This window comes from Aethalodelphis obliquidens, unplaced genomic scaffold (assembly GCF_003676395.1).
Source record: "Aethalodelphis obliquidens isolate GAN/ISIS:26980383/991018 unplaced genomic scaffold, ASM367639v1 scaffold8, whole genome shotgun sequence".
In the NCBI taxonomy this organism is placed as follows: domain Eukaryota; kingdom Metazoa; phylum Chordata; class Mammalia; order Artiodactyla; family Delphinidae; genus Aethalodelphis; species Aethalodelphis obliquidens.
Genome location: NW_020837952.1, coordinates 64108099 through 64119799, shown reverse-complemented (window position 1 = coordinate 64119799; position 11701 = coordinate 64108099). Strand labels below are relative to the sequence as shown.

General features: G+C 64.1%; 1 long non-coding RNA gene across 1 annotated transcript; it reads left to right on the top strand.

Moving 5' to 3' along the window:
* The first annotated feature begins 9227 nt into the window (after window positions 1-9227).
* On the top strand, window positions 9228-9899 carry LOC113621341 (uncharacterized). Its single transcript, XR_003433131.1, has 2 exons — window positions 9228-9394; window positions 9570-9899. It is a non-coding gene; the product is annotated as an uncharacterized LOC113621341 (long non-coding RNA).
* Window positions 9900-11701: the final 1802 nt, after the last annotated feature.

Below are 11701 nucleotides of genomic sequence, written 5' to 3'. Positions count from 1 at the left end.
GCCGTGAGCACAGCCTTGGCACTGGACCAGCTCCCTGGCCACTTTGCTGGGGCCTCACCTGTGGGGCTCTGGCCACCCCCGTGCAGGGCTGTGCGGAGGAGCCAGTGAGATGCCTGTGACGTGCTTCTGGGGCGCACAGTACACGCGTACTACACGCGCTGTGATGGCTTTAGCTGTTGTCCTGTGCAGAGGTCCCAGATTTCAAAGGGAGAGCCTAGGGGCTCCCTGGGATGGGGATGCCTGGGGCGGGGCCCAGCCGACTCTGGCAGCTCCACCATCTCTGTGCTGAGAGCCCAAGGTCAAGGAGCCCAGCCTGGATGGGACTGGGGGAGGGCCGTCCCATCTCACGCCCCCTGCTCACCCCAGAAGCCCAGTCCCCAGGGGGCTGGGGCCGGCAGGGCTGCCCCCTGCAGGGACCCCGCGCCCCAACCCCAGAAGCAGGTGCAGCCTCTGAGCCCCGGTGGCCTCTATAGATGGTGCCCTGGCGGCTTGGGCTCCTCAGTCCCTGCTGCTGCGGCCCCAGCGCGGAGGTGAGGGTGAGACACAGAAGAGGCCTCGGAGGGCGGTCTCCAAGGAGCCGGAAGCTGGGCCGACCTGCCTGTGTCTGCCTCTGATTTGCACGTGGTGTCCTGCACTGGGCTCCAGGAGCCATGCAGCCAGTGGGTCCCACACCGGGGCTTCCTGGAGGAGGCCCAGTTCAGCTGAGTCTCCAAGGCCGAACCAGAATGGGAGGGTGTGGGGGGCATTCAGCCAGGTGGGAGCCACAGAGGGTCAAGGGTCGGGGGTCAGAGCAGCGCAGCTTGCCTTGGAGACCTTGGGGCCCAGGGCCTGCGGCAGGAATGACCTTGTCTTGGGAGAGTTTCATTCAGTCCCAGGGCTGGCCAGGGCCACGCTCAGACCACGCTCAGGCCACGGAGAAACTGCCTCCTACAGATGGACCCGGGGTCTCCGGAGCACGGCCGGGAGGGCCTGGTCACAGTAAACATGGGGTCGGGACGAATAACGGCCGTGGAGACCCGCATTTAGTGAATATGTGCCCGTGCTCAGCACACTCATGTGCCCCCCGCGCAGCTCTCCGTGGGCCTTGCTCTCACACCACGTCACACAGATGAGAGCGGTGGCCTGTGGGGCTGTTGTGGTAGGGAGACAGGGGCCTCAGGGGAAGGATGAGCCCGAGGGCGGTAACTGGCCCCTCCAGGAAGATAGGAGAGTGTCACTGCCAGGGCATGAACCTCGCCCAAGAATGGATCAGGCTTGGAACGAAGCAGAGCAAGACGGATGACGGTTTCGGACCAGCCTTGATCTGGCCCTTCCCTGCCAGCCCCAGGCGGCGCCCACACAGCTCAGAGCCCAAAAGCCTGGGCTCCCCCTTTAATGGATCCCTCTGGGTCCCCTCCTTTAATGGTTCAGAAATAGAGAGTTAGGGGGACTTCCCTGGTGGTGCAGTGGTTACGGATCCGCCTGCCAATGCAGGGGACATGGGTTCGAGCCCTGGCCCGGGAGGATCCCACATGCCATGGAGCAACGAAGCCCGCAAGCCACAACTACTGAGCCCGCAAGCCACAACTGGTGAAGCCCGCGCGCCTAGAGCCCGTGCTCCACAACAAGAGAAGCCACCGCAATGAGAAGCCCGCGCACCGCAACGAAGAGTAGCCCCCGCTCACTGCGACTAGGGAAAGCCCGCGCACAGCAACAAAGACCCAATGCAGCCCAAAATAAATAAATTTATTAGAAAAAAAAAAAAAGAAATGGAGAGCTAGGGAAGAGCCCCCCCACACCTGGGCATTGGCGGCCGGGGGCGGGGGGTGGGGGCGGGGCGGTTAGTGGTTTCAAGGAAGATACAGTGTGGTTCAACTGCTGGTGGGGCGCGGTAAGAACTGCGCTGGCAAGGGCTGTCTTCACGACGCTCGGCACCCTGCCAGCACACAGCGGTGCACGAGGCTCCCTGGACCCAAGCCTCAGGCGACCCTCTCCTTCCATGCCTGCTGGGAGCAGACCCAGGCCTGCGGGCAGCGGCCAGACCCCAGTGGCCATAGCCTGGATGTGCAGCCGGGCCAGGGCAGGGGGCAAGCCTGCCAGACAGGCCCCAGGAGACCTGTGTGGTCTTCCAGACTCTCCCCACTGCAGCACTGGCTGTAGGGACCCAGGTTGGCACCCCCAGCGCCAGCCTGTGCAGGGAAGCAAGACGCCCCTGGGCATGTGGATCCAGGACGCAGCGGGGGCAGAGTGCTGCCCACTGGGGAATGCCAACGTTCAGGAGCTGCTGCCCAGGCCTGTGGGGGATGATGGGGAGAGTCTGGTGACCCTGAACCCTGAACCCAGGCTGGAGGCCCTTCCTGGCTCATCGTGAAGTCCTGGTATGGGGGGGGGGCATTAAGAGCAGCTAAAGGAGGGGGGTTCAGGGCTGCTGGAGCTCTGGAGCCGTCCCCTGAGTTCAGGCTGCAGCACGGACTGGGGAAGTCCGAGGGCCCACTGAAGCCCTGGGGTGGCCTGTCCCCGTCTCTGCTCAGGGCTCCCTGGCAGCCTTACCCAGGGCCCCGAGCTGGCCTGGGCACAGCACCCCATCCAGAAGAAGCGGCCAGGCTGGTTTCCAGCCTCAGGCCACTCGCCGCTCCCCAGGAAGTGACGGCTCGGGGGGGAGCTCGAGAGCTGCGTGGCCTCGGGACGCCCCCAACTCTTGCCCGGCTCATCCCTAAATGCCCCATACTCACTCCCACCAGCTTCCTGGAGGAGGTGGTGGTGCCGGGGGTGCTGCAGAGCCCAGGAGCCAGGAGGAGCTCCCCGTGGCTGTCGGCGGGGTCAGGGCCCAGGTAGCAGCCCACCCGTGCGACACGCAGCCCCTCAGTGCACGTGTCCCTCTGGCTTGCAGCATCGGCCCCCTCTGCCCCCGGGGCCACCCCCTCCGGAGGAAGGAGACCAGTGGGCTGCGGCAGGGTGTGGCCAAGGGCTGGGGACTCTGGACCCACTGTCCGGACAGGAGCCCAAAGCCCAGGAGAGGCCCTCCCGCCCGCCCGCCCCGCCCTGACCACCGCAGTGGGGCTGAGGACAGGGCCTCAAAGCCCCTGCAGACCTGCCCATTGCAGGGACGGGTGCTCTACCCCAGGGCCCAGGGCCACCTCCCCTTGGGGCAGTGGGCGCCCAGCTCCCTAGAAGACCTGGCGGAGGAGGCAGGGCTGGGGCAGGAGACAGCAGTGGGAGCGCGCCTGCGGGTGACAGGTGGGGCGGGGACTCCACAGGGAGGGGTGCTGGGACACTCCCCCCACCCCACCCCGGGGTGGGCACGTTCCTGGGCCGCCAGTGGGCCTCGCCTGCCTCAGGGCCATGGAGCCAGTGGGCAGAGCTGCTGAGTCATCACAGAGAAACGGGAAGAATGGAAAGAATTCTGCACTTTTCCTCTCTGGCTAGGCTCCCCACCCCCACGAAATTCCCCATCCCCGGCCACCAGCCTCTCCCGCTTCCAGCTGCCCTGGGCAGGCCTGGCTCCCCGCCTGACCCTGACCTCGAGCAGCGTTGGCGTCCTGCCAGCTGGGGCCCTGCTGGGCTGCGGTATTCGGTGGACAGGACGCCCACCTGGCCCAGAGAGGACCCCGTACCAGCACCCTCTGCCTCCTTTTGGGGGCCTGGCCTCCCAGGGTCTGAGTGGGCTCAGGAACGGGGTCCTGGGTCAGGTGGCCCCCGGGGGGGGGCTGGGACCCGGGCGTGGGGGGTTCCAGGCAGAGCCCAGCTTAATATCTGCAAAATGGGGCCTTTGGTCACTCCCCAGCACTGCTGGTGGGGGATGTGATGGGGGGCTGCAGGTGTCTCCACCCCAGCTGGGCCGAGGAGCCTCTGCCCTTGCCCTTCCTGAACCTGTGCCAGACTGCCTCCCTCCTACCTCCCAGCTGGGGCCTATGGGGACCCAAGCGACGCCCCATTCTAGCCCTCTGCTCCTTACCACCAGGTCTGTCTCCGCCACCCCCATCTTGGCGGTCCCGCGTGGCTCTCTGGCGGCCTGGCAACCAGGGAGCCGCTGACTCGCGGTTTCGGGGACACACCTGTGCAGGGTTTCGACCCCGCCCTGGAGCCACACCCAGGTGGGCAAGTCAGCTGCACGGGCAGCAGGAGAGCGAGCGGACCCAGGGCCCCCACCGCTGCCCTGGCCCTGGTATCCATCCCGCCCCACCCGGCCCCCACCCCAGCCCCCAGGCCCGGCCGCTTCTCCAGTCCCTCCGAAGCAGCACTTGGAGACTGCTTCTGCGAACACACCACTCCCCACTGAAAACCCTTGCAGGGCTCCCTCTTGCCTGTGGAGAAGCAGCAGAGCCGCTGGCCTCAGTCCTCTCAGCTGCAGGATGGGTATTCAGGGAGCAGCAGCTGCCCCTGGTAGGACCGCAGGGGGGAGGTGCGGGGAGGCACCTGGGCCATGGGCAGGTGGTGGCACCTCGAAGCCCCGTGCGACCTGCTCCTGCCTCTCCCACCTCTGGTGGCATGGAACCCCTCTGCCAGCCGCCCTTCACTTCCAGGCGTGGATGCGCGCTGGTCCCCGTGCCGCCCTGGGCCCCCTGGCCGGCTCAGGCTGGGCAAGCCTCAAAGCGCCTGCCGTACTGCCTGCAGCTCAGGCCTGGGGGGGCTTCGGTCCGGCTCCTGGATCCCAGGTACTGGCCCCCTTCCTAAAGCAGAGGCCTGTCATGCGGGGGAGCAGGGGAGCCTGTCCCGCCAGGACCTGCCCACACGGGCTCTGAGGGCAGAGCCGGGCCATGTGGTCGTCCTCTTGGTCCTCACTTACAGGTGGGGAAACTGAGGTTCGGGGACGCAAGTGGCTGGCCAGGCCCCAAGTGTCAGCTGAGGTTGGGCAATGCTGCCCTGCTCACAGGCTAGAGAACCAAGGCTAGGGGTCACCAGGACAGGGGCAGGGGGGACAGGCAGGGGAGCTGGGTGGGCGACCCAGAGCCTAAGGCCGGGCAGGAGGGGCTGGGGCATCTTCGTAGGCTGGCCCCGTGCCAGTCCTTGTGTAAGAACTTGGGGTCAAGGAGGTGGGGAGGGGTGGCCAGGGCAGAGAGATGTCGAGTCGTCGAGTCTTGGAGTCGGTGAGGACTGCTGGGCACAGCGCCCGCGGGAAGGAGCCCACAGTGGGGGCAGGAGAGCAGGCAGGCTGGGCTGAGCAGTGGCCAGGGGGCCTCGGCGGAGGGTCTGCCCTCCTGCAATCCCACCTGCCGGGACACTGGGGAGCCCAGCAGAGGTGACCTGCCTGCCTGCCTGGGCCCCGAGCCCCTGGGGGAGGCAGGTTGGGGTCAGCATCAGCTGGCCTGGCGGCTGGGGCCCTGGCACATGGAGCAGGGCCGCCCATCTGAGCAGCACATGCAGCCCGGCCCTGCCCTCAGTGTGAGTTCAAGGGCTCTGGAGGGCACTGGCCAGACTGCCCTTGGGCCGAGGGCCGGGGGGCAGAGCTGGGTCTCGGCCCCGCCCGGTAGCCAGGCCCCAGGCCAAATCTGGCCTCCTTGTGTCTCTGAGTCGTGAACAGGAGAGGAGTGGACGCTGCCTGCCCCCCCCCCCCCCCCCCGCTGGGCTGGTGCCCTGAGGTGCTACCCATGACGCAGGCTGTGGCCTCTGTTCCACCTGCCTTCTGGCTGGGCTCCAGTCCACATACACACGTGTACGCACACACACACACACCTGGAAAGACCAGTTCCACAGGCTCTTGGCCTGTGTAGGCCAGGCCTGCCCAGACACTGCCCTACGCCCCCTCCCCGGCCCCAGCCTCGGTTTCCCCACCTGTGAGCTGGGCAGTCCTGCCCACCTGAGGTCCTTGCTAGTCTGGGCGCACAGAGGGGCCTCACGGCCGGGGGTGGGGGTGGGGAGCGGGAAGAGGCCCCCCCCCCACCTTACCCCACCTCCCGGGGCCCTTCCAGATGGTTGGTACGCACCAGCTGTGCCCCGGAGCTGTGCCCTGGAGCTCTCCACCGCGTCAGCACTCAGCCAGCGGCCGGGCCCGGGCTTCTGCAGGGCCGGGCCTCCCGGGAGGCGCCTGAAGGTGATTCCTCAGTTCCTCAGTGGGCGGAGGACTCATCAACGACACAGCTCAGACTGGCCCGCACCCCACTCTGTGCCCCATGCTCCCCTGCGGTTGATGGTGACACCCACCCCTCCCTGTCGCTGGAGCCATCCGGGCCATCCCCACCCGTGGGTGCCCCCCTCGACCTCTTAGGACTTCCTGCGCTGTGGCTTCGGCTTGTCCGAGGGGCGCCCAGGAGAGCGCTCTGCGTGAGCCCCTAAGCCAGCCTGTGGGGCTGGAGAGGTGCGATGGGGCGGTGCGCGAGCGGGGTTGGGGGAGAGGGGGCGCCAGAAGCATGCGCAAGCGCTGCTGGGATATCTGTGAGCCCGTGTGCCTGCGAGCAGGATGGCGAGTGCGAAGATGCCTGTGGTCCCCTGTGTCCTGACCTGGGTGGGCCCACGTGGACCAGTGTGGACGCTGGTCACCCACCGGCTTCATGTCCAGGCCACACCATGGCACCGGGCAGAAGTGTGGCCCACGGAACAGAGGGCCCCGGCGCCAGCCCTGGCAGCCAGCGCCCAGGGCCTGCACCTGCCCCCAAGACGCGGACCCAAGGCGAAGCATCCTGGACCCATCCTGCCTCCAGGCCATCCTCCCAGCGCCCCCCAGCAGGAAGCCAACCCCCTGCTGCCCGAGGGGCTCTGCTCTCTGGACCTTCTCCCAGGCCTGGGGTGGCTGGTGGGGAGGGTCTCCTGCCCTGGGGAACGTCCAGTCCGGGTGGTGGGAGGGGACGACGGGGAGCAGGGCCAGAAATCCTGATCTGTGAGGCTGGGGAGTCCCGGGCCGGAGGACTACGGGGAGACCTGTAGGGCGGTGCGGTCGAAGGGCAGTCGGGGGGCGCATGTCGAGGGGTATAAAGGTCGGTGGGCAGTGCAGGCGTTGGGGGGCGGCTGGGGCCCGGGGCCAGCAGGGGACAGGGCTAGAGACGGGGCAGGACGCACGGGGCGGAGCAAGGGGGGCTGGGGCGGAGTCGAGGGGCGGCGGGGGTGGGGGAAAGGCCAGAGGGAGGCGAGGGGGCCCTGGGGGGCGGGGGAGCTGGGTTTCGGGGTGGGGCCGGAGCAGCGGGAAGTGGGGGTCGCGGCGGGGGCGCCCGGGAACACAATGGGCGCTTGTGTGCCGATGCGGCAGCCGGCGCCCTGAGCGGACACCGCCCTGTTCCGGCCGCACACCGTGTCCTGGGCCGGGCGGCCGCGGCGCCGGGCCAGCGGGGAGGGCGCAGCGTGGCTGGGCACGCGCGGCGGCTGGAGCGTCCCGCCCGCCGGGCTCCCCGCGGCTCCACTGCGGCGGCTCCACTGCGGCCGCCCCACCAGGCCTTCCGGCTCCTCTCTCAGAGGGTGGCCGTGGCCTGTGTCCCTCAGCCCTTGTCCCAGGGCCTGGCCATCCTGGCTCCGTGTGGCAATGGCAACTGGGCTCAGAGGCCAACAGACCCGGCACAGGGCCCAGCCCAGGTCTGGCGGGCTCGCCCGGCCACTGGGGTCTGCACCCCGGACTGGCGGGCGGGAGTGGGGGGCGGGGCTTACATGCTCTGTGGGGAGACGGCCCTGCAGGCTCAGCTGGGAGGACATGTGGGCTGCATCCCGGCCCTGCAGGGGGGCGGGGGTAGGCACAGAGCAGAGCGCCCTCGCTCTTGCTTCACAGCCCCAGAGGCAGCTGAGAAAAGAGAAGAGGCCTGGCCCTCCTAGGCCTCCAGCCATGTTCCGGGAAGCCAGGAGGGAGGGTAAGCTGCGCAAGGGTGGAGCCGGCATTGGGCAGAGGCGGTCAGATCTCAGGCCAGTGTGGGTCTGCAGCTGAGGCCCCTCTGCCGCGCCCCAACTCCCACCCGCTGCAGGGGAGCGGCTGCAGGACCCAACAGAGCCCAGCAGGGGTCCTGTCTCGATCTCAGGCCCCACCCTAGACAGGCAACAGCTCTCTAGCTCCCTTGGGGAGGCCCCAGGAGAGGGCATTTGCATGACAAATGGGTTCCCTGGAAGGCTGCTGGGCCCTGGAAGCTGGCGCTCCTGTGTGTGTGTGCGTGTATGTGTCTGTGCGTGTGTGTCTACGTGTGTGTGTCTGCGGACGGCAGGCCTGACCGCGCTCCGCGTGGGCTCACAGCATCCTCCTGCGTGAGGGTGCACAGCTCGGCCGTCCTCGCAGGCCTGCTCACAGAGGCAGCCCCATCTGGGCCACAGAGCCAGGGCCTAGCCCCAGTGGGCTCAGAAGTTTCCTCATCAGTTAGGAAGACCTCACCCAGGCCCCGTGTCCCTATACCCTGGTGGTGGTCCCGCAGCTCGGCAGGACAGGCCACGTCTGCTGTCGGGCCTACAGGGCTGTGAGGCCGGTGAGGGGGATTCTGAGCAGATGCCCAGGGCTTCCTCCCAGATTCTTGGTCCCCAGCTTCTGGGACGGGCTCAAGGGGGCCAGACCTGGCCAGGTTGGGTAAGGGGAGGTTGGAAGGTGGGGGGAGCATGGGCAGGGGGGTGGCAGGGCGTGGGGAGACCAAGGTGGGGATGAACTGAGGAACCGGTGATGGTGCCAAGGAACAGGCGAAGGTCAGCCTGGGTCAGACTGGACGGGGGGTGTCTGGCTGCGGGGAGCGTGGTTAAATGGGGCTCGCCAGGACCCTCGGGGAGGGCAGGCCTGGCTGTGTTCTGGGGAGGCTGGGCTTGCACTTAGGGTCCAGAGTCTCCTGCTGTCTAAACTCTGTTATTCTGCAGGCCCTCTGGGAGACGTTCAAAAAAGGAAAAGAAGGAACTGCGAAACCTCGCAGAGTCAGGTGCCCAGCATGCCACAGGCATGAACATTTAAGATGCAGAGGGGCTTCCCTGGTGGTGCGGTGGTTAAGAATCCTCCTGCCAATGCAGGGGACACGGGTTTGAGCCCTGGTCCGGGAAGATCCCACATGCAGCGGAGCAATTAAGCCCGTGCGCCACAGCTACTGAGCCTGTGCTCTAGAGCCCGTGAGCCACAACTACCGAGCCCGTGAGCCACAACTACTGAAGCCCGTGCGCCTACAGCCTGTGCTCGGCAACAAGAGAAGCCACCGCGATGAGAAGCCCGCACATCGCAACGAAGAGTAGCCCCAGCTCGTTGCAACTAGAGAAAAGCCCGCGCGCAGCAACAAAGACCCAATGCAGCCAAAAATAAATAAATAAAATAAATAAATTTTTTTTTAAAATAAGGAAAAGAAGGACTTCCCTGGTGGTACAGTGGTTAAGAGTCTGCGCTTCCACTGCAGGGGGCGTGGGTTCGATCTCTGGTTGGGGAAATTCCGCGTGCTGCGAAGTGAGGCAAAAAAAAAAAAAAAAGATAAAGGCGATCTGGTCTTGATTCAGAGGAGAGGAGCCCTCAAGACCAGCTCCACGCAATAAAAAGTGAATTCAATGAGTAAGTGAGCGTAACAAGAAACAGGTGAAGTTCAGTTTATTGTTGATCTTATTTAACCCTGCATCTCCGAAATATTATCATTTCAACATATAGTTAGTATAAACAGGCATTAATGAGACAGTTTACATCTTTTCTCCTACTGAAGCCTAAACCGCCTGTGCCTCCCATATTGCAGGTGGCTCAGTTCTCACCGGCGAGGAGGGGCCCTACGGGTGGTGCTGCTGTGGACCCTTGCTGGGGTTCGGGAGCCTGTTAGAAATGCAGAACGCCAACCAAAGACTCACTGGCCACCCTGGTGATCCCAGGGCACCTTTGGGTTCCCAAGCCTGGGGCCGGAGGCCTCTTGGTGGTGGGGAGATATACCCAGGAAATGTCTTTTTTTTAAAAAAATACATATTTTAACATTTTAATTGTTAAATGTAGCATGCAGAAAAGAGCACAGATTTGTCATGGTCCTTTTTTTTAATATGTTTATTTAATGTTCTAAATAAAGAAAGATTAAACTTAAAAATCACTAAAAAAAAATCACTGTCATGAACGTTACCCTTTATTATAATATTGTGCAGGGCAAGTTTTAAAGCAGATATAAGGGCGGTGACCTCACTGCAGACGCTGAAGCCACACAGTATTTCGTAGCTCGTGGGGGTGTATTTCGTTCCTACCTGAGTGGTGAAACGCTGCGCCAAACTAACTCAGTTGTTTTTATTTTTCATCGTGGTAAAATATGCGTAACATAAAATTTGCCGTTTAACCACTGAGTATACAGCTCAGGGGCATTAAGCACACCCACCTTGGGGCTTCCCTGGTGGCACAGTGGCTAAGAATCCGCCTGCCAATGCAGGGGACACGCGTTCAAGCCCTGGTCCGGGAAGATCCCACATGCAGCGGAGCAACTAAGCCCGTGCGCCGCAACTACTGAGCCTGTGCTCTAGAACCCGTGAGCCACAACTACTGAGCCTGCGAGCCACAACTACTGAAGCCTGCGCACCTAGAGCTCGTGTTCTGCAACAAGAGAAGCCAGCACGATGAGAAGCCCGCGTACCGCAACAAAGAGTAGGCCCCGCTCGCCACAACTAGAGAAAGCCCGTGCGCAGCAATGAGGACCCAACGCAGCCAAATAAATAAATAACTAAATAAATAAGCTAGGAAATATTACTTAAAAAAAAAAAGAATTCCTTTCCTTTTAAAGGCTGAGTAATATTCCACTGCGTGTAGAGACCACATTTTTTTTAATCCCTCCATCCATTGATGGACACATGGGCTTCTCCTGTCTTTGTCTGTTGTGAAGGATGCTGCCATGAGCACGGGTGTGCAAGGGTTTGTCAGAGACCCTGCTTTCAGATCTCTGAAAACAGAATCCTGGGTCGTGTGGGACTCAAGCCCATCCTGAGGAACGTCCGTGGTGTTTTCCACGCAGCTGCACCATTTTACAATCCCGTCAGCTGTGTGCACGAGGGTACCATTTTACTACAGGCTGCCAACACTTGGTACTTTCCGTTTCTTTGGTGGCAGCCATCCTGGTGGGCGTGATGTGGCGTCTCAGGGGGGTCTTGATCTGCAGTCGCCCCAGGTTGTCACTGTCTGACACCCTCTCCCTGTCTTCACTGTCCTTCTCGCCCAGCTCAGAGCCCTGGACCCCCTGAGTGCCCCCTTTCCCTCTCGGCCCCTCTCATGCCACTACCCCCGACTCAGGGCAGCTGGATGTGTATGGAGGAACACCCTCCCCGCTGCCCTCCCCTTCTACTCCATCTCCCCCCCCCCAAACCCTGACCCCTCTTGTCCTCTGCATCCCTCCCACCGCCCTGCGAGCCCCTCACAGGCCCCTCCCTCCCCCACCATCAGTCCCCCCCGACCGTGTCCGACAGAGACCTGTATGGCTTCCGCCTCATCCGACAGCCTCTGTGGGCCTCCCTCCTGCTGCGCTGCGCGGGGCGGGCGCTGCCCCCTCGCCTGGGCACCTGGGTCTCCTCTCACACCCGCAGCTGGCTCCGCCTGCAACATCATCTTTTGTTGTGTCTCGAGTTACCCCAAACCCTAACGGCAACAACAACACAGGTTTATTGTCTTACGGCTCCTGTGGGTCTGGAATCCAGGCGTGGCCGTTCCCTCGTGCTGAGCAGGGCTGCGGTCTCATGGGGAGGCTCGACCATGAAGGCATCGGTGTGGCCAGACCAGGTCCTCGCCGGCGGGGCCGCCCTCAGCTCCACATACGTGGGCCCCTCCACGGAGCGACTGCCAGAGCCTTGGGAGCCAGCCGCCGGGTCCATGCTGGATGGGAGGGGACAGCACAGGGCAGGAGACCGGGAG